Below are 21,386 nucleotides of genomic sequence, written 5' to 3'. Positions count from 1 at the left end.
TCTGGTATTCCCATCTCTTTCAAAATTTTCCACAGTTTATTGTGATCCACACAGTCAAAGGCTTTGGAATAGTCAATAAAGCAGAAAGAGATGTTTTCTGGAACTCTCTTGCTTTTTTGATGATCCAGCAGATGTTGGCAATTTGATCCCTGGTTCCTCTGCCTTTTCTAAAACCAGCTTGAACATCTGGAAGTTCACGGTTCATGTATTTCTGAAGCCTGGCTTGGAGAATTTTGAGCATTACTTTACTAGCGTGTGAGATGAGTGCAATTGTGTAGTAGTTCGAGCATTCTTTGGCATTGCCTTTCTTTGGGATTCTTTCCACATTACATATACTAATCACCTTGTATTTTAGTGATAGCATGGGGATTGTATTCTTTTCTTTTTTTTTTTTTAATTAGAATAGGTCAAAAGTAGTTCATTGGCAACAAGCAAAATGTTTTCATCCACCAGTTTCTAAGGCTAGAGTAACATAGCTGATTTAGACTCTATTGGTTCTACCCTTAATTCTTAGACATACTGGTCTATGAAAATCAATGAGGAAATGTAGGCAAAGGGGAAAGCTATAGAAACCTTCACTAAATCCTTAAAGAAGAAAGGGTGGGGATCTGATAAGTAGTTGACTTTGTTTTCCTCTTACCCTGAATGGATTTTTGAGCAGAAGAAGAGATTGCATGGAATTAAAAAAAATTTTTTTGAAAAACCTTGGTGGAGAGGCGTCTATCTGAATCCAGTGAGGAGGACCAAAAATATTGCTTAAAAGGCCTTTGTAAGAAAGGTAGGCATAGGTCTTGTGCAGAGTGGGCAGGCTGAGTAAGGGAGAGCCGGAAATCCAGAGTCCTGTTACTGCCTCATGCGGTTACAAAAGCACAAGGGTGAACTTTGAAGCTCACAAGGGAAGTGATTTGTTGAGGGGTGGGGAAGATTGTGGGAAAAGTCGAACAAGTGTTTAGAAACATAAGGGTTTATAAAAGAACTTGAGATGTTTGTAGATGTCCTTTGCTGTAGGACGGGCTTCCCTGGTGGCTCAGATGGTAAAGAATCTGCCTGCAGTGCAGGAGACCCGGGTTCAATCCCTGGGTCGGGAAGATCCCCTGGAGAAGGAAATGGCAACCCACTCCAGGATGCTTGCCTGGAGGATTCCATGGACAGAGGAGCCTGGAGGGCCACAGTCCTCTGGGTTGCAAAGAGTCAGAGATGGCTGAGTGACTGATACTGCACTGCTACTAACCACGGGCTTGTGTGTGCGCGTGCTCAGCCGCACTGGCTCTCGGCCGCCCCATGGACTCTCCAGGCAAGAATACTGGAGTGGGTTGCCATTTCCTCCTCCAGGGATCTTCCTGACCAAGGGATCAAGCCATGTCTCTGTAGGGATCAAGCCATGTCTCTGTTCCCTGCCCTGGCAGGTGGATTCAATAACAATAGCAAAAACTGGTGGGGACCCCTAAGGGAACTACAACGTATTTGCAATGTTTCATCATGCTTTACTTTGGTGGGAATGAGCAGGGGAGCCTCACCAACATTGTCTTTCCCCCAGATTTGCTTACAAAGAAAACACTGGCAATAAAGAGCATGGTCCTACTGTAGAGCGTAGGAAACATGGCATATATAGCATAGCATGTATTCAATATCCTGGGATAAACCACAGTGGAAAAGAATACGAAAAAGAATATATATGTACATATAAATATATTGTAAATCATTTACAATGTGTAAACACATTGTGAATCACCTATACCTCAATAAAATAAAATTTAAAAATAAAAGAATTTTAAAATGTTACCCTAGCAATTATTATGGGCCATTTATTGATTACTTGTTAGGCAAATGGCCTGGTCTTATTTACTGCCTCCTAGAGGTTAAGACTACTTTGCAATTATATGGGGTTTCTGTCCCTTTGAAAGCAGCTTGACTTCCGTTATCTCACTTTATAAGCTTTGAAGGCTAGAGTAATGAATAGAGTCTTTAAAAACAATGAAAATTAACAAGAACAACAACAGAAAAAAAGATTACGAACTGATTGTTTACAAAAACTACTTACAAGAACAACTCTTTTGACTGTGTTGATTGACAAAGGGTAAGCCTCCTGGATGATCATTACTTTTTGTCTCTGATGGGTGTGTTGAATAGTAATTATCAGAAAGAGCAAAGTTGAATAGCTCTTTTAAGCTTCTACAAGGAGCTGGAGCAAATCCAGAGGAGAAAACTTCTGCTGAGGGATAAAAGATTTGTGTTCCAGATACAGTGAAACTTAGGCATCTGCCCTCTGGTGCCCAAGTGGTGAAGGACAAGGGTGACAATTCAAGGTAACCAGTTTGTAAATGTGAAATACTTTAATTATAGATTAGGTGTGGAGAGGGTATAGTGAAGGAGAATATGCTCAGTTTGAGGTAAAGACATTAAAATTCATATTTTGGAAGGTCTCAAGGTTTAGAAAAAATATTAGTAACTTGTGAGTGTTCAGATATTTTCTAAGAGTTTGTTTCCTCCCAAGATTTATATCACTGTTAGTAAAACAAGTAACATTATTATCCTCATTTTGGAAAAAGAACAGAAATGATCATACCATCAAGATTCTATTTATACTGAAAAATAAGTGAATAGGGGACTTACGTGAAATTTCATCCCTTGAACTACCTTCTTAGGGAAAATAGACCATCAACCCACATCTATCATTAAATCACTCGCTCTTTTGCCTGATGCGTCTTTATTGAAACTGAGCTGTGGCTGTTCAGTCGCCCAGTCTTGTCCGACTCTGCGACGCCATGGACTGCAGACGCCAGGCTTCCCTGTCCTTCACCATCTCCCAAAGCTTGTTCAAAGCTCATGTCCACTGAGTTGGTAATGCCACCCAGCCACCTCATCTTGTCATCCCCTTCTCCTCTTGCCTTCAACCTGTTAGGTCGTTAGAATAGGAAACAGGAGTCCAGAATGGCGGCGGCTAAAAGACAAAGAGAAGAGCCCTCGAAAATAGAACAAAGGAAGGTCCGAGGACCAGAGTGAAGACCTCAGGTGGAACAAACAGCACTCCTGGCTAGCTCAGTTTGCATAGGGCAGGCCCAGGAGGAGGAAAAGACATAAAAAGAGGAGCCAAAACTCCCTCTCTCCCCCGCGCGCTGAGGCACCCCTCTCTTTGCGTCTCTGGGTCGACATGCCCTCACGCCTTGAGGGTGGATTTTCCTGCTATTACCTAAATAAAATAGAGCTATAACACGGAGCTGTAACACTGATCTGTCTAAGAGCTATGACACAGTCTGTCCAAGACCCGAGAACCGCGACACACTGTGGACTTTAATGTCCGTCGCTCCAAATCTTTGTTGTGACGAGACAGAACCGAGGAGCATACACTCGCCTGACAAATCTTTCCCAGCATCATGGTCTTTTCCAATGAGTTGGCTCTTCGCATCAAGTGGCCAAAGCATTGGAGCTTCAGCTTCAGCATCACTTCTTCCAATGAATAGAAGGATTAATTTCCTTTAGGACGGACTGGCTGGATCTCCTCGCAGTCCAAGGAACTCTCAAGAGTCTTCTCCAGCACCACAGTTCAAAGGCATCAGTTCTTTGGCACTCAGCCTTTTTTTTTTTTTGTCCTGCTCTTACATCCGTACATGACTACTGGAAAAACCATAGCTTTGACCAGACGGACCCTTGTAGGCAAAGTAAGGTCTCTGCTTTTTAATGCTGCCTAGGTCTGCCATTGCTTGTCTTCTAAGGAGCAAGCTTTATTTTCTCCTTATTTTTTAAATTTCATGGCTGCAGCCACCGTCCACCATGATTTTGCAGACCAAGAAAATAAAGTCTGACACTGTTTCCATTATTTCTCTATCTATTCGCCATGAAGTAATGGGACCAGATGCTATGATCTTGGGTTTTTGAATGTTGAGTCTTAAGCCAACTTTTTAACTCTCCTCCTTCACCTTCGATCAAGAGGCTCTTTAATTCCTCTTCTGCTTTCTGCCATAAGGGTGGTGTCACCTGCATATCTGAGGTTATTGATATTTCCTCCCAAAATCTTGATTCCAGGTTGTGCTTCATCCAGCCTGGCATATCACATGATGTAATCTGCATATAAGTTAAATAAGCAAGGTTACAATATATAGCCTTGACATACTCCTTATCTGGTCCTAGAGATTTTTTAAAAGTCTATGTGACTATCAGATAATTAAAGGGCCTTCCAAAGTAACCTCATTCCCTGGAGAAGGGAATGGCAACCCACTCCAGTATTCTTGCTGGAGAATTCCGAGGACATAGGAGCCTGGCAGGGCTACAGTCCATGGGGTTTCAAAGAGTCAGACAGGACTGAGTGACTAACATTCCCTTCCAAAGTAATCTCATACTCTCTCTACCTCCCTTTTTTGCATAATGACATCAAACTTGGAATTCAAGATCTCAAGGAACTGGGATTGTTCTCTTGGAAGCAGATGAGGAAAAAGGAATTGAGGAAGAAAAGGAAGCAGATGGCAGGAAGTGAGAGATTATTGCCAACCACTCACTCAGCCATAAGGTTCCAGCCATGGGGTTGTTTTTATTCAGTTGCTCAGTTGTGTCCGACTCTTTGCAACCCCATGGGCTGCAGCACGCCAGGCTTCCCTGTCCTTCACCATCTCCTGGAGTTTGCACAAACTCATGTCCATTGAGTCAGTGATGCCATCCAACCATCTCATCCTCTGTTGCCCCTTTCTCCTCCTGCCCTCAATCTTTCCCAGCATCAGGGTCTTTTCCATAAGTCAGCCATAGGGTACGGCGGGCCAATAAACTCCACTCTCACCACCAGCTCAATAATTCCCTGGCCAGGGGTGAAACTGGGCCCCCTGCATTGGGGTGGAGTGGAGTCCTAACCAGTGGACTACAGGGAAGTCCCTCTATCTTCCTAACTTGACTAATTTTTTTTTTTTAAAAAGGAAAAAAAAAGCAGCATTTAATACTTCCCAATGGCCTAAAAATCTGGTGAAAGTCATGGACAGTTACCTGCCCCGCCCCGCAAAGGGACACACATAATTTTATGTGCAGTTTCAGGAGGCGCATGGACACCATGAAGCTCTCTAAAGATCCCAGGTGTAGAATCTCAGTTTCTATCTGCTGTTAAAGATTCCCCCTTCCTTACCTGGGCTTTTTGGCCAGGTTCTCTTTCTCAGATACACAGAACTGTGAGGATGGAAAGCATTTTTTTCAATTGTGCTACTGAGGCAACTAGACATAAAGAACTCGCATGCTGGCCCCAAATCCTGGAATGTGAGGAACAGAACTAGAGGCTCCACCAACATTTTTCACACTAACCTCATACTGCCTCTGAATATCTTCCTGCCCCTTTGAAGTCACTTAATACCAACTCCAAAACAGTCCCAAAACCCACTCTAAAACTACCTTCTTCATAGCACCTTATTCTCTCTACTCTTCTCCCTTTATTTATGTTCATGCAATATTGGATTTTCTTGAAACAAAAGCAGGAAAAATACAATCAGAAACCAGATTGGAACTGAAAAATCAATTCAAAATAACAAGTCTGTTTTAGCTACAGAGGTGTCTATGCCTCTTTGTCAGGGTTCATTTTATGTTCAGCTGTGCTGTTTGCTCATTTGTGGAGAATCTTTGGGCTGGACCCGTGAACTAATACCTACTCACTTTGAGTAGAAGGTTGGGTTGAATCCTCTGGAGGCATTCTTGTATCATTCTCCCCAATTCCTCTTCCAGTGCTGGATCATACATCACAATCGAGTGTAGAGTTTTTTAAGTTATGAAAAGAGGTGAGCTGAGATGAGCCTGCTGCAGGTTTATGACCTTGGAATCAGGCTTCTGGGCATGCAAACAGGGATGAGAATCGTGCTGTGATGCTATGTGCAAGGAATCAACATCATTACTAGTCGTGGAAGCCTGGAAGAATACTAAAGTTGTTTCATAGTTTGTAGCTCAGTAACAGGTATGCTTAAAATTCTCCAAGCCAGGCTTGGAACATGAACTGTGAACTTCCAGATGTTCAAGCTGGTTTTAGAAAAGGCAGAGGAACCAGAGATCAAATTGCCAACATCTGCTGGATCATTGAAAAAGCAAGAGAGTTCCAGAAAAACATCTATTTCTGCTTTATTGACTATGCCAAAACCTTTGACTGTGTGGATCACAATAAACTGTGGAAAATTCTGAAAGAGATGGGAATACCAGAGCACCTGACCTGCCTCTTGAGAAACCTATATGCAGGTCAGGAGGCAACAGTTAGAACTGGACATGGAACAACAGACTGGTTCCAAACAGGAAAAGGAGTACATCAAGGCTGTATATTGTCACCCTGCTTATTTACCTTATATGCAGAGTACATCATGAGAGACACTGGGCTGGAAGAAGCACAAGCTGGAATCAAGATTGCTGGGAGAAATATCAATAACCTCAGATATGCAGATGACACCACCCTTATGGCAGAAAGTGAAGAACTAAAGAGCCTCTTGATGAACATGAAGGAGGAGAGTGAGAAAGTTGGCTTAAAGCTCAACATTCAGAAAACTAAGATCATGGCATCCAGTCCCATCACTTCATGGGAAATAGATGGGGAAACAGTGGAAACAGTGTCAGACTTTATTTTTCTGGGCTCTAAAATCACTGCAGATGGTGATTGCAGCAATGAAATTAAAAGACACGTACTCCTTGGAAGGAAAGTTATGACCAACCTAGACAGCATATTAAAGAGCAGAGACATTACTTTGCCAACAAAGGTCTGTCTGGTCAAGGCTGTGGTTTTTCCAGAGGTCATGTATGGATGTGAGAGTTGGACTATAAAGCAAGCTGAGCGCCGAAGAATTGATGCTTTTGAACTGTGGTGTTGGAGAAGGCTCTTGAGAGTCCCTTGGACTGCAAGGAGATCCAATCAGTCCATCCTAAAGGAAATCAGTTCTGCGTGTACATTGGAAGGACTGATGCTGAAGCTGAAACTCCAATACTTTGGCCACCTCATGCAAAGAGTTGACTCATTGGAAAATAACCTGATGCTGGGAAAGATTGAGGGCAGGAGGAGAAGGGGACGACAGAGGATGAGATGGCTGGACGGCATCACCGACTTGATGGACATGGGTTTGGGTAAACTCCGGGAGCTGGTGATGGACAGGGAGGCCTGGCGTGCTGGGATTCATGGGGTTGCAAAGAGTCGGACATGACTGAGTGACTGAACTGAACTGAATAGGTATATTTGGCTTTTGTTTTAAGGCAAGAAAATTTCAGAAGGAAAGTCTGGAAGGAATTTGGCAAATGTAAACCACCCTGGGGTAATATTTTAAATACTCTGTTTTTCTCCATTATTTAATCCCTAACATGTATTAACTGTTTGGTTCAGCCGGCACGTGGTTTTAGGTGATAAACAACATATATTTCATGTGTACATAATACTTATCTCATTTTCATTAATTTATATGATAAAAGCAATACATATATTTTATAAACTTTTCCACTGTATAGAAAAATAAAAGTGAAATCCTGGAGAAAACCCTGTTAAAAATTCCTTATACATCTTTCTAGAAATCTGCTATCCACAGCAAGCATTTACATATGTCAATATTTACTAGTCTCTAGTAGTCTGAGGACTCAAGAGTCTTGGAGATTAGCATAAAGACATGTTTCTTTTACTTCCATCCTATCTGAAGGGTAACAGGAAGACCAGTCTTTTAGCAGGCTTACCTACCAAAAGGCTCCAAGAATCCCTGGAAAATTCCTGTCCCATAGGACCATCATGGCCACCGTATCTGGCTCCTGGGGGTAAAACTCTACGCAGACACCTTCCTGTGATATTAGCACTGGCCTCTCACAGCAGGCTGCTAACGTCTTCCCTTGTACTGACTTCTCACATGTGTACTCAGCCTCTTAATCTCACCCCAGACTGGTAACACCAGACTACAACTTTAACATGATTTTGTTGAAGGTTCAGAGATAACAGGAGGAAAACACAGCGCAGAAGACAATCTGTAATTCTCACTAGAGGTGGTCTATATCCAAATGTCAGCCTCAGATTCTGGGGGCTCCTCCCTACCTCCCACCCAGATACCACACGGCAGGGACCACATCTCCTCCCTCTTTCAGGTGGCCCCTTGGCCTGTGTCTCCTAACTGAAATCCAGGCTCCCAAATTCCCTCAGGCCATGAGAAAAAGGAATAGGTTGTAACTTTAGTCCAAGTCCATCATGACTGTCCCCTCCAAAAAGGAGTGGGAATGTCCTCCTCCTTCAGGGAATGCCTTCTCCTTTTCATTCAGGAAAGTGTGGTTTTGACCCAAAAGGGGATCAGGAATCAGGACATTTCCCAGTCTGGACTCTTCAGTCTTGTCATAAAAACCATGTTTGGCAGTAAGTATCCCCTGTGGCCCCCTATGAGTCAAACCTAGCCACACCCAGTCCAGTTCCCTAGGGCTCAAGGTGAGGATGTGGTCTGATCACCTCTCCTGGAGTTGTCAGTCTTGCTCTTGATTTCTTGTGAACAACCCCTTAAATAACAGCACACATCACACTCCCTCAAGACAAGTGAAAGTTTACCAGGTTAATGCTATACGTACAAGAAATGTTACTGTACGGGGGAATCATTATATGAAAAAAAGCAAATCCTAACCATGGTGATCATTTTCATTTTAGAAGAAAAAAAAAATTTGCTCCTCAGCTGAAAATTCGCTACCTCAAAAGTGATGTCTGAGATCTGATTCAAGAATTACCTGGGAGCGCAAGTGGCTGACACAAAATGGGTAGGGGTTTCGATGAAACGAAACTGGCCACAGTTGATTGTTATTGAAATTAAGTGTGGATACATGAGGCTCCATTATGTAAGGAGGACAGTTATAGGTTGCCCTCCTTCCTCTCCAAGGGAAACTCTTATAATTCGCCCTAGTACACTGACACCTGTGGGTCTTGTTCTCCTTTCAGTGCGTTGAGGGACACGTGCCATCTTGCTGGGTGTATAGACAGAGGATTCAGGCACTGTATTTCTAAACGGTAAAAGAAACTCCAGGGCTTCCCGAGTGGTTCAGTGGTAAAGAATCCACCTGCCAATGCAGGAGACCCGGGTTTGATCCCTGGGTCAGGAAGTTCCCCTGAAGGAGGAAATGGCAACCCACTCCAGTGTTCTTGCCTGGAGAATCCCACGGACAGAGGAACCTGGCGGGCTCCAGTCTACGGGCCACAAAAGAGTCGGACACGACTTAGCGACCAAACAACAGCAGCAAAAACAACAAAAGAAATTCCACCTGTGCTGTTTTACGCCACTTATTTAAAAAATGCATTTTATTGGTGCAATTTGAACGGAACCTGGTGAGGGCGGCTTGAAAGAACAGCTGGCCACCAGGACAGGGTGACATCTCTGGTCTTAGTACTAACTTTAAGGCATGGGCCTTGCTCTGGAATGTGGCCCTCCATTTTATAAACTCAGAAACTTAAAATCAGCACACGTAGACACAATGAGACTCTAAGGGTTGGTGAATGCCAATAAATTAACTTGCAGTAGGAAACATGACTCTAAGCAGACCCCAAATCCATGTTTCCTGGTTAGCACATTTTCTATTACGGGAAATTTTCTTATGCAAAGTCAGTTATAATCAGAAAGGTGTTTGGTAAGAACCAGTTGTAGAACAGTGAATTTTCAACCAGGGAGAGTTAACATCCCCTGGGGGGTGGGGGGGTAGGTAAAGGGAAAGAGGCTTTTAGGGAAATTTTTGCGTGTGGTGAATTTTTCTTTCTTTCTTTCTTTCTTTTTAGCATGTGTCATTAGAAATGGCATAACTAATATTATAATCCAATAGTACATTTCAGGGGGGAAACTTAAACCCTATTGCTTTCATAATGGTAATTACAAAATGCAAAGCTCAACGGGATCTTCTTGGCTAGTGCCACTCAGATTGGAGGGTGGCAATCCGCATGTCAGACTCTCTGGAGGGTCTCATTTTTTGCTTTTTCAAAATGAGGGAAGAAAACATGCTCACTGAGGCACCAAGAAAAAGCCAGACACGAGGAAACTTACATTTGCAGGGCCCAAATCAAATTTTCTGTTCTCAGGGTTTTTTTCACTGAAGAGTTCTGTGATAAATACAACCTTAGTTTTCTATCAGGGGCGAACTGTGGGAATCTCTCTGGTGCGGGGTGCGCTGGGTCTTCACTGCTGCACGCGCGCTCTCTAGTTGCAGGGAGCAGGGGCTGCTCTCCAGCCGCAGTGCACGGGCTTCTCATCGCAGTGGCTTCGCCTGTTGCAGAGCTTAGGCTTTAGGCATGCGGGTTTCAGCAGCTGGGGCACACGGCCTTAGTTGCTTCATGGCATGTGGGATCTTCCCGCACCAGGGATCGAACCCGTCGCCCCTGCAACTGGTAGGCAGATTCTTATCCACTCTACCACCAGGGAAGTCCTAACTGTGGGAACTGCTGTGAAAATGTATCTGTGCTACTCACAATTAGCACACGATACTGTAGGGGACTACTGTCGTGTTGTGACCGAATTCTGCAGCCGGGCCACACCTCTGCGCGTGACAGCCGATGTCTGATGCTCTCGGCGCTGACTGTTCTCCCCTCCTCCTCCTCAAAGGACCCTCTGCTCACTCGGGGATGCCTGTGACTCCTGGGGAGAGGACGACACTCTCGCGCTGGCACATTCCCACCCCTCGCACACAGCGACTGGTCTGTAACTTGAACCAGGCCGATCAGTGTGACCCTGAGGACTTTTTCTAATGACAACACTGGGACAGAGATGCCCTCCCTCTCCTGGTGGCTTCAGCAGCCGTCTTCCGCCACGACGAAGGCCCACACTGGGAGCGAGTCCACACCAAGGCTGGGAAGAGAAACAGAAAGATGTGGAGTGACTGGGGTCACCGGGTCACTGGACCAAAGGCGCCTGAGACCAGCACTGCCTCTGGGGCTTCCCCGGGGGCTGAGCTGGTAAAGAGTTTGCCTGCAATGCATGTGAACAGGTTCGATTTCTGGGTTAGGACGATTCCCTGGAGGAGGAAATGGCAATCCACTCCAGTATTCTTGCCTGGAAAGTTCTATGGACAGAGGAGCTTGGCTACAGTTTGGGGGTTGCAAAGAGCTGGACACGACTGAGTGACTCAGCTCACAACACACAGCACCACCTTTGGACTTGACCAAGGAGTTCTTTTCGCTACTTCAGCCGTTTGTGGTTGTAGGTGAAAGCGCTTGTGGGTGGATCAGGGTGCTGCTGAATCTGCATTGCTTTCAGTTCTTATTTTCCAACAGGCTCCAAAATCAGTCAGTGAAGCAAGTCACAAAAACAAAAGCTCCAGTAACTGTCGTGTTCTTGACTTTTGCTATGTATCAGAATCATATAGAGAGCTTCGAAAAATCTCAGGCAGATTAAATGAAAATCTGTGAGGGTGGGACTCAGGAAACAAAATTTTTAAAACCCCACCAAGAGATTTCCAGGCTGAAAATCACTGGTCTAAGTAAATATCTAGCTCTATCCATTTAATGGAATGCTGCAGACAAAATGTTCAAAATATATCTTTCCACTAAAGTGGGGAAAGAAAGCTGACATGTATTAATAACTTGTATCGTAAGGTTAATGCAAACCATATTTGTATGACAGAAAAGAAAAATTTATTTGCAGTCTTGTTTTACCCTTAAACTGTATGCAAATTTTGTACGATACTGCCTTTTATAGTCTTTCTTCTCTTTCCCTTTCTCCTTTCAACATTTAATTGGAACTTACCATGTCCAGTTACAGTGACGGACAACAGGAAAACAAGGAGAAACACAGTTCCTACAATCCAGAAAAAAATAGGTAATAAATCTAGTAACTGTGACAAAATCTGCTGACTTTATGAAAAGGGCAGCTCAGGGCACCATGTAAACAGAACAGGGACTCCGAACCTCCCGCGGGAAATGTTTAATCTGAAACCAAAGGAAGGCGTGTGAGTTACCTTGGCAGATGATGGAGGAGGATCCAGACAGTGGAAGTAAGGGAACCGAGAGAACACAGCAGGGGAAGAGGGGAATTCAAGGTGCGGCTGGAGATGAAGGCAGGAGCCACGGCTTACCCCAAAAGCAACGCAAAGCAACTGAAGGGGTTTAAGCAGAAACGATGTAATTTCTCTTTGGAAGATAATTCTGGCTGCTGTGGAGGAAATGCACTGGAGGAGAGGAACACCAGTGGGGAAAAGAGGAACTAACTACTAGGGGTTAGGGAGACCAGTTAACTGGGGGTAGATACAGTAGCCCAGGTAAGAGCAAGGAGGCCACTGGATGGAGAGAAGTGGGCTCGTTTGAATGCCATTTTAAGAGGATGTAATTGATAGGGCTTGGTAACTGACTAGCTGTGATGAGTGAGGGTGAGACAGAGAAGCCAAGAGTGACATACGTCTCCTTTGAGCAACCGTGTGGACGGCAATGCCATTTCTTGAGTAAGGAACACTGGAAGAAGAGCAAGTTTGTAAGAGATGAGTTAACTTTTGTCTTAAGTTTGAAGTACCTGTTGTACCTGTTACACACGTAGCTACATGGAGCTACAGACAGCTGATAGCTGATACATGTGTTTCAAATTCAGGAGAGCAATATGCACTAGAGATCTACAGTTAAGAGTTATCAGCAAATTGATGATGGTAAAACTAAGAGGAAGAACTAAATTATACACTTATAATTTATACAGGTATAAATTATAAATTTAAATTTATACAAGTATAACTTATGCAGGTATGAGTCTGTAGAGACAGGACTTAGGACAAAGCTCTGTGGACCACCTACAACTGAGAGGACAGCAGACGACACAATCTTGCAAAGAAAAGTGAGAACACGCTGATAGAGAGGAAACAAAACAAGTGAGTGCTAAGGAAAAAAAAAGTTGAGGAAAGGCATATTTTTTAGAACGAGAGATCTACCCTGTCAAAAGCTGATGAAAGATCTAGTAAGATGAGGATTGAAAAATGTACAGAGAATGGGTTTAGCACCATGGAAGATCCTGGAAGGGCTTCCCGGGTGGCTCAGTGGTAAAGAATCTACCTCCCAATGTAGGACGCGAAAGAGACACAGGTTCCATCCGTGGGTCGGGAAGATCCCCTGGAGGAGGAAATGGCAACCCACTTTAGTATCCTCGCTTGGAGAATCCCACGGACAGAGGAGCCTGGTGGTCTACACCCACAGGGCTGCAGAGTCGGACCCGGCTGAGCACCTGAGCACAATCACGAAGTCCTGGGAGTGTTACCATGAGTAGCTCAGGAAGGGAAGGTAGACTTTTTCAGAAGGTACTGAAAAGGAGAAGAGAAAGAGTTTGGTAACTGGAGAGGGATATGAGCCAAGAGATATGAAGATGAGACAGACTGGAAAATGCCCCTCCCCCCCCTTTTTTTTTAATGAAAGGGAATCAGGAAAACAGATAAAAGCAGAAAATACGAAAGTGTCAGGATATTGGAAGGAATGGGATCTAGACCCGTGAGGGTTGCCTCTTCTACTGGAATAGGAGAAAGAGTATCGGTGCAGAGAGCAGCAAGGATTGTAGGTTGGTTGGCCAGAAGTGGAGAGAATTCCTAACCGATCACTTCCGTTTGTTCTCTGAAGAAGGAGGCAGTCATCAGCAGAGAATGAGGAGGTGGTGAGTGGGTCAGAGGTGTCAGGGCAGTGAAGAAGTTCTGAAATAGTTGTTGAAAATGGGAGATGGCTGACTAGGGAAACAGTAGGCTAGTCAGGCAGTGGTAGGGGCTTCACTGGGACTGATGACCATTATAACCAGGATGGTCTGTGTGCTTTGGCATATCTTCTCCTGTGGGGCTCAGCAGCCTATGAGCTAGCAAGAAAAAAAATGGCCAGATGCATTCATGCATAGTGGGCAAGACAGGTGCCGCCGGAGGTGCAGCACTAAGGTCTGGGAATATTGGCGGTGATGGGTATCTGAGGGGTGGGCTGTGAATCAATCATGATTGGGAGAGGGAGGGAAATACAGACGGGCAGAGGCTGTTAACCCAGCGGTTCAGCGGTGGAGAATCCGCCTGTGATGCTGGAGATGCTGGAGGTGAGGGTTCGGCCCTTGGGTCAGGAAGACCCCCTGGAGGAGGGCATGGCAACCCACTCCAGTATTCCTGCCTGGAGAATCCCAGGGACTGAGGCGCCTGGGCATAGGATCCACAGTCCCGCAGACAGTCGGACACGACTGGAGTGACCGCGCACAGCACGGCAGAGGCTGTTAAATGGAGAGGGCTCGGGTAACAGAACTGAAGGTCCCTGTGAAGCTGAAGAACCGGAGTGTCGGAGGTAACTCACCTATGAGCTGGATCAATCTCAGAGAATGGGATGTCTGAAACTGTGTTCTCAGAAGCAGAACAGATCAGGTGAACACAAGGGCCAGAGAGCCAGCAGTGAAAGCAAATGGCTGAAAGAAACATGGGAAACCCTTTAGGAAATAAGATCAAGGGGAAAAGAAGCCAAGTTGTTGGATGGATCACCTACATATCCCAGTTTGACGGGAGGACTTCAGAGAGAAGAACACTTGGAAGCTAGTTCAGTTCAGTTCAGTCGTTCAGTCATGTCTGACTCTTTGTGACCCCATGGACTTCAGCACGCCAGGCCTCCCTGTCCATCACCAACTCCCAGAGCTCGTTCAAACTCATGTCCATCAAGTCAGTGATAGCATCTAACCATTTCATCCTCTGTTGTCCCCTTCTCCTCCTGCCTTCAATCTTTCCCAGCATTAGGGTATTTTCCAGTGAGTCAGGTCTTCGCATCAGGTGGCCAAAGTATTGGACTTTCAGCTTCAGCATCAGTCCTTGAAATGAATATTCAGGACTGATCTCCTTCAGGATGGACTGGTTTGATCTCCTTGCAGTCCAAGGGACTCTCAAGAGTCTTCTCCAACACCACAGTTCAAAAGCATCAATTCTTTGATGCTCAGCCTTCTTTATGGTTCAACTCTCACATCTATACATGACTACTGGAAAAACCATAGCTTTGACTAGATGGACCTTTGTCGGCAAAGTAACGTCTCTGCTTTTTCATATGCTGTCTAGATTGGTCATAGTTTTCTTCCAAGGAGCAAGCATCTTTTAATGTCATGGTTGCAGTCATCATCTGCAGTGATTTTGGAAAATAAAGTCTGTCACTGTTTCCACTGTTTTCCCATCTATTTCCCATGAAGTGATGGGACCAGATGCCATGATCTTAGTTTTCTGAATGTTGAGTTTTAAGCCAGCTTTTTCACTCTCCTCTTTCACTTTCATCAAAGGCTCTTTAGTTCTTCTTCACCTTCTGCCCTTAGGGTGGTGTCATCTGCATATCTGAGGTTATTGATATTTCTCCCAGCAATCTTGATTCCAGCTTGTGCTTCATCCAGCCCAGCATTTCGCATGATGTACTCTGCATATAGGTTAAATAAGCAGGGTGACAACATACAGCCTTAATGTACTCCTTTCCCAATTTGGAAAATCCCAATTTGGAAACTCGGAAGCTAAAGACCCCACATGATCTTGCCACTGCCCACTCCTCTGATCATTTCTATCCTCAACTCCAGCCACATCACCCTCTTTGTACGCCCTCAGATGTGTGATGCTCATTCTCACCTCAGGGCATTTGCATATACTTTTCCTTCTGTCTTGCGTACTCTTCTTCCAAATATTTCACATTTTTCCCCAGTGTAATTCACTTCCAAATCCATGATAAAGCAACTTAATACTGTAAAATTGTTTTCTATCACAGACGAGTGATTTCCAAAAACTTGTTCTTGATAGCTATTATAAATCTCTATGTCTTATTTTACTGTGATTCACTGAAACACTCCTAAACTAAAACCTATAAATCTATAGAGTACATTTTTCCTATTTGAAACTGTGTAGTTTCTTTATTGTTACTAAACACAAATCTGAGTAGTCACTTCCACAATATATGATTCATGCCAGAAAGCTTTGTGATGCCTTCCCGACCACAGTCTCCACAGGTCAGTGAAGAGGACACTTCGTTTCACCTTCTGATAACCAAACACTCTAGCAATCCTCAGCCTGTCACTTCAGTCGGGTTTATGCTCCCGAATCACTTCTGCAGAATCTTCTCTGATCAGTCTATCTGAAATAGTAGCTCTCAACTCTGACCCCTCGCTCATAATTCCTATTCTAAAATTCTTTTTCAGAGTATTTAACACAATGTGAAATTACAGTACACATGTATTTTCCTAATTATCCACCCTCCCATTAGAATGTAATCTCAACGAGGGCACTGATTTTCTCTTGTCCCCACTGTATTCTCAGAACCTAAACAGATCCTGGACTACACTAGGTACTTTATAAATACTTGTTGGATTGTATAGATGAACAGAAAAGAGGAAGGATCCAGGAAGCACATGAAAGGCAGCTATCAGTGATAAAGAGGGCATGGCTGAACAGCATAAATTCTAATGAAAGAGGGTTTTTATTTTTTGGCCACACTGTGAGACTTGGGGGATCTTAATTCCCCGACCAGGGATTGAACCCAGGCCCTCAGGAGTGAGAGCTTGGGGGACTAACCACTGGACAATCAGGGAATTCCCATAAGCAGAGCTTTGAAACAAAGGTGAAAGGAGAAAGTTTGAAAGGTACGGTTGGTAAGTGACACTGGAAAACCCCTGTCCTACCCCACTCCAGAAAATACTCAAGGCTCCGGAGAGCATCAATCCCCACTAGAAAAGGCAAAGGAAAGTGGGGTCTCAGTGGGAGAAGCAGATCTAGGCTGGCAGTGACAGGGGTTCACCTGCACAAAAGCTGCAGTCACAGTCCACAGGCCTCCCTGTCCATCACCAACTCCCAGAGTTTACCCAAACTCTTGTCCATCGAGTCGGTGATGCCATCCAGCCATCTCATCCTCTGTCGTCCCCTTCTCCTCCTGCCCTCAATCTTTCCCAGCATCAGGGTCTTTTCAAATGAGTCAGGTCTTTGCATCAGGCAGCCGAAGTACTGGAGTTTCAGCTTCAGCATTAGCCCTTCCAATGAACATCCAGGACTTGTCTCCTTCAGGATGGACTGGTTGGAGCTCCTTGCAGTCCAAGGGACTCCAAAGAGTCTTCTCCAACACCACAGTTCAAAAGCATCAATTCTTCAGCGCTCAGCTTTCTTCACAGTCCAACTCTCACATCCATACATGACCACTGGAAAAACCATAGCCTTGACTAGACGGACCTTTGTTGGCAAAGTAAGGTCTCTCCTTTTTAATATGCTATCTCGGTTGGTCATAACTTTCCTTCCAAGGAGTAAGCCTCTTTTAATTTCATGGCTGCGGTCACCACCCGCAGTGATTTTGGAGGCCCCCAAAATAAAGTCAGCCACTGGTTCCACTGTCTCCCCATCTATTTTCCATGAAGTGATGGGACCAAATGCCATGATCTTAGTTTTCTGAATGTTGAGCTTTAAGCCAACTTTTTCACTCTCCTCTTCCATTTTCATCACGAGGCTCTTTAGTGCTTCTTCACTTTCTGCCGTAAGGGTGGTATCATCTGCATATCTGAGGTTATTGATATTTCTCCCGGCAATCTTGATTCCAGCTTGTGCTTCCTCCAGCCCAGCGTTTCTCATGATGTACTCTGCATGTAAGTTACATAAGCAGGGAGACAATATACAGCCTTGTATATTGTTTGGAATATACAAACAATATCCTTTTCCTGTTTGGAACCAGTCTGTTGGTCCATGTCCAGCTCTAACCGCTGCTTCCTGACCTCACACAGGTTTCTCAGGAGGCGGGTCAGGGGGTCTGGCGTCCCTGTCTCTCTCAGAACCCCCCACAGTGCGTGTGCCTTTGCCCACCTTCACCTCCTGCTCAGAGCACCTGCCTTGCCATCTGTCTGCTCAAGTCTCGCCCTTCTCTCAGCAACTCAGAGTCCCTTTTTTTGACCACTCCAGGCTGAGGTGCTTTTTCCTTACCTAAAGTTCCACAGAGAATACAGCATATACTATTCACACATCACTCTTATTTACACATTCATTTGTTCATAATTTTTTAAAACTGTGATGTACCTGGTACTGAACTCCCCTGGTGGCTCAGATGACAAAGAATCTGCCTGCAATTCAGGAGACCCAGATTCAATCCTGGGTCAGGAAAATCCCCTGGAAAAGGGAATCACAACCCACTCCAGTATTCTTGCCTGGAGAATCCCATGGGCAGAGGAGTCTGGCAGACTACCCTCCATGGGGTTGCAGAGTTGGACACGACTGAGCGACCAACACACCAGGTACCATTCAAAGCGCTGCTTCATTTGACAATTACAGCTTTGTTCTTATCTTATTTCTACAAGCAAAGTGTAATATACTATTATAATAACTAAAACAATAACAGTGAAACCACAAGAGTATTGTAGTTTCTAAGGAAACAGTTTATAGACACGATAGAGAAAATAGAGAAAGCAAATAAAAGGAATACTACAAAAAAAAAAAAAGGAATACTACAGCATTAGAAAGAAAATGTTAAGATTTTATGTTTTGACACTTGTCTCCCGGATCAGACTGATTGACTGCAATCAGATCCTATGTTGCAGTCGATCTATATTCTAAAGTAATGCCTGAGTTTTAGATGTGTGACAATGTGCAGAGCTATTTTACAGAAATCCATTTTATGAACTAGAGTATGCAATGTCACAAAATGAATCTAATTATACGATTACCCTCGGTAGTACTGAAGATAATTAAGATGCTAACTCAGGCAGAGAGGCAGTTTATTGGCCATGTGTTAGGTGCCCTGCAGAATCGAGGGGCAGCTCTGAGGCCAGGTCCTCACGGGATATGAACAGGATGGAACAAGTCATTGAGCACCTTGCAGGGCTGCTGCTAAAACGCGTCTGTGCCAACCCTTCTGAGTCCTCAGGTTTCAAAGTCCCAGGAGAGAGACTTATGGGCTCAGCAGGAACAGCGGAGGGCACGCAGCCTCTTGTCTGACAGTCTCACCGAACTGTATTCAACTGGAAAGAAATTCTTCTCCAAATGTAAACCGGGGTGCAATTACCCAGACAGCGAAAATGATCAGCGGGAAAGAAGTGCCTTCCTGACGCCCCTAGTGAGAATCACTCCCTCCCTCACATGTGTGTGCAGAGTTTCTTATTTGCCATACCTTTACCCAAGCCTCAGCACCCTCTGACTGAATCAGTGCTGCCGACGTAGCTTTTCATTCCCTCCACTCGTGGCTACAGCAGCTGTATCATCTGGAAAACGGTGTCCTGGAGGTCCCCAGTCCTCTATTTCAAAATTAATACAGAAATACTCTGAGGAGTGAATTTAGGCAAAAGTAAATGCGTTTTTCTCTATTCCACTAGAGAAAATTTTTATACGTTTTTAATTTAAAAAGTGTGAAAAACATTTTTCACATTTCTAATGTGAAAAACATACAAAATGAATACAGAAAGACATAAATCCTTAGTTGTTTTTCTATCTTCTCTAAGTCTGTAAAATGCCCACATAATGTCCTTATTTTAGCAGGAAATGTTTTAAATTAAAATTAAAAAGGATATAATACAAATCTAATTTTCTTTCGAGCTGACTCAGCTAAGAGTCCCTTCAACAGTTTGGTCAACTAGCTCCCTACCTGGTATAACTTTTGAATTAGGCTAAAAACAAAATGTTCAATTCACTGGAGAATAACTCTACTAATAACTGGTGAGGAAGAAATTATTCTCAGATTTTTCTAAGCTGTACCTGGGAACGTAATTCTAGAAAACCGTCATTGTAGAAAATACACTACTGGATCTGTCAGAGGTTCTCTTATAACCACTGTAAAATAAAATAAAATGCAACAGACTAATTCCATAGGGAGACTAGGAGTGAAAATAAATCAAATAATGTAAAGAGCAAATGCATATCCATACAATAAACATTACTCAGTCATTAAAAATGTGTAAAGTATTGACACTCGCTATATCATGAACATTGAAAACACTATGATCAGTGAAAGAGTGCTTCCCAGGTGGTGCTAGTGCTAAAGACCCTGCCTGCCAACGCAGGAGACAGACGTAAGTAAGAGAGATGGGTTCCGTCCCCGGGTGGGGAAGATCCCCTGGCGGGAGGAATAGCAACCCATTCTGGTATTTTTGCCTGGAGAATCCCATGGACAGAGGAGCCTGGTGGGCTACAGTCCATAGGGTCACAGCCAGACACAAAAAGCCATATATTGCATAATTCTACTTATATGAAACATCCAGAAGAGGCAAATCTGCAGAAAGTAGATTAGTGGTTGTCAGGGACTGCAGGGAGGAGGAAATGGGGAGTGACTCCTCATGGATACGTGTTTCATTCTGGAGTGATGAAAACCTTCTGTAATCAGATAGTGGTGACCATGGTTGCACAGCTTTGTGAATATTCCAAACCCCAGTGAACTGCACTTTGAAAGGGTGAATTTTATGTTATTTGAATTATTTCTCAAAAAAAAATTTTTTTTAAGGAGGGAAGGACTTCTCTGGTCATCCAGGGTTAAGACTCCATGCTCCTAATGCAGGGGGCACAGGTTCAATTCCTGGTTGGGGAACATGGCCACACCACATGGCCAAAAAAATAAAATTTAAATTAAAAAGAGGAAGGGAAGGAGGCTTAGGTTTGGCATGAAAAGAAATTGTTCTAAGTGCCTAAGAAAGGCATGGAATTTGGTATTTATGTCTAGGCAGAGTGGAACAAAAAAAGGCATGAGAAAGAATACCCAATAATTACACCCTTAAGGTGTAATTAAAATTTAAAAAAAATTTTTTTTAAATTATATTGCTCATATTGTGAGACAAATCATTTTCTCCTTTTGGAAAGTACATGGTGACTTGCTCATATTTTCAAGTACTGAAGAAAGTTTTCTATGGTCTTTCTCAGTTCTTTTAGTTTATGTATTGTGGAAGAGTCTTGCTGCAAACCAAGTGATTTTATTATGCTGCAGGACTTAACACTCACTTGAGCTTTGTAAGGGCTTTTTATTTATTTGGAATAAAAGCATATGGTTTGCAGACCATGCCAGAAAATCAAATCCTAACCATCTATACTTGCTCCAGTGAACTCAAAGACTTCCCTGGATTTTCTTTTCCTCATTCTCTGAATTTTAATCTGTGTTTTTAGCCTTTGAGTTAACTGAGAAGCCTTTTCGTTCTGTGCACTAAGCACATTCCTTCAAAGCCGCAGGCATCCACTTCTCATTGGATTTATGACAATCACAACATCGGCATGCAGGTATTAAAAACACTCCATTTGCTTTTCCCATCACACCTCTCGTTACCTCAGGGAACCCCTCTTTGGTAGAAAAGGAGTAAAGGTAAATTTCTGCCATCCAAACTACGTCCAACTACTCCAGGGTATTCTGCAGTCATGTACCTTTTCTTCTGCACATTTCTACAGCTCTAGCTATTGAATCACACTAGGAGTTTTGCTTTCCAGAAGAAGGTGGAGTTTCAATGAAAAATGGTTCCAACACACAGCAGCCCAGAGGAACTTCCCTTCTGCAGAACAGCCCCCTGCCCACTAGGATA

General features: G+C 43.9%; 1 long non-coding RNA gene across 1 annotated transcript; it reads right to left on the bottom strand.

Annotated features, from left to right (window-relative positions):
* Positions 1-9,103: 9,103 nt before the first annotated feature.
* LOC122445060 lies at positions 9,104-19,664 on the bottom strand. Its single transcript, XR_006270436.1, has 3 exons — positions 19,585-19,664; positions 19,004-19,127; positions 9,104-14,318 (listed from the first exon to the last, which is right to left on the bottom strand). It is a non-coding gene; the product is annotated as an uncharacterized LOC122445060 (long non-coding RNA).
* Between the last annotated feature and the right edge of the window lie 1,722 nt (positions 19,665-21,386).

Source organism: Cervus canadensis, chromosome 7, assembly GCF_019320065.1.
Source record: "Cervus canadensis isolate Bull #8, Minnesota chromosome 7, ASM1932006v1, whole genome shotgun sequence".
NCBI classification, from domain to species: Eukaryota; Metazoa; Chordata; class Mammalia; order Artiodactyla; family Cervidae; genus Cervus; species Cervus canadensis.
This window is presented reverse-complemented; position numbering and strand designations above follow the sequence as displayed.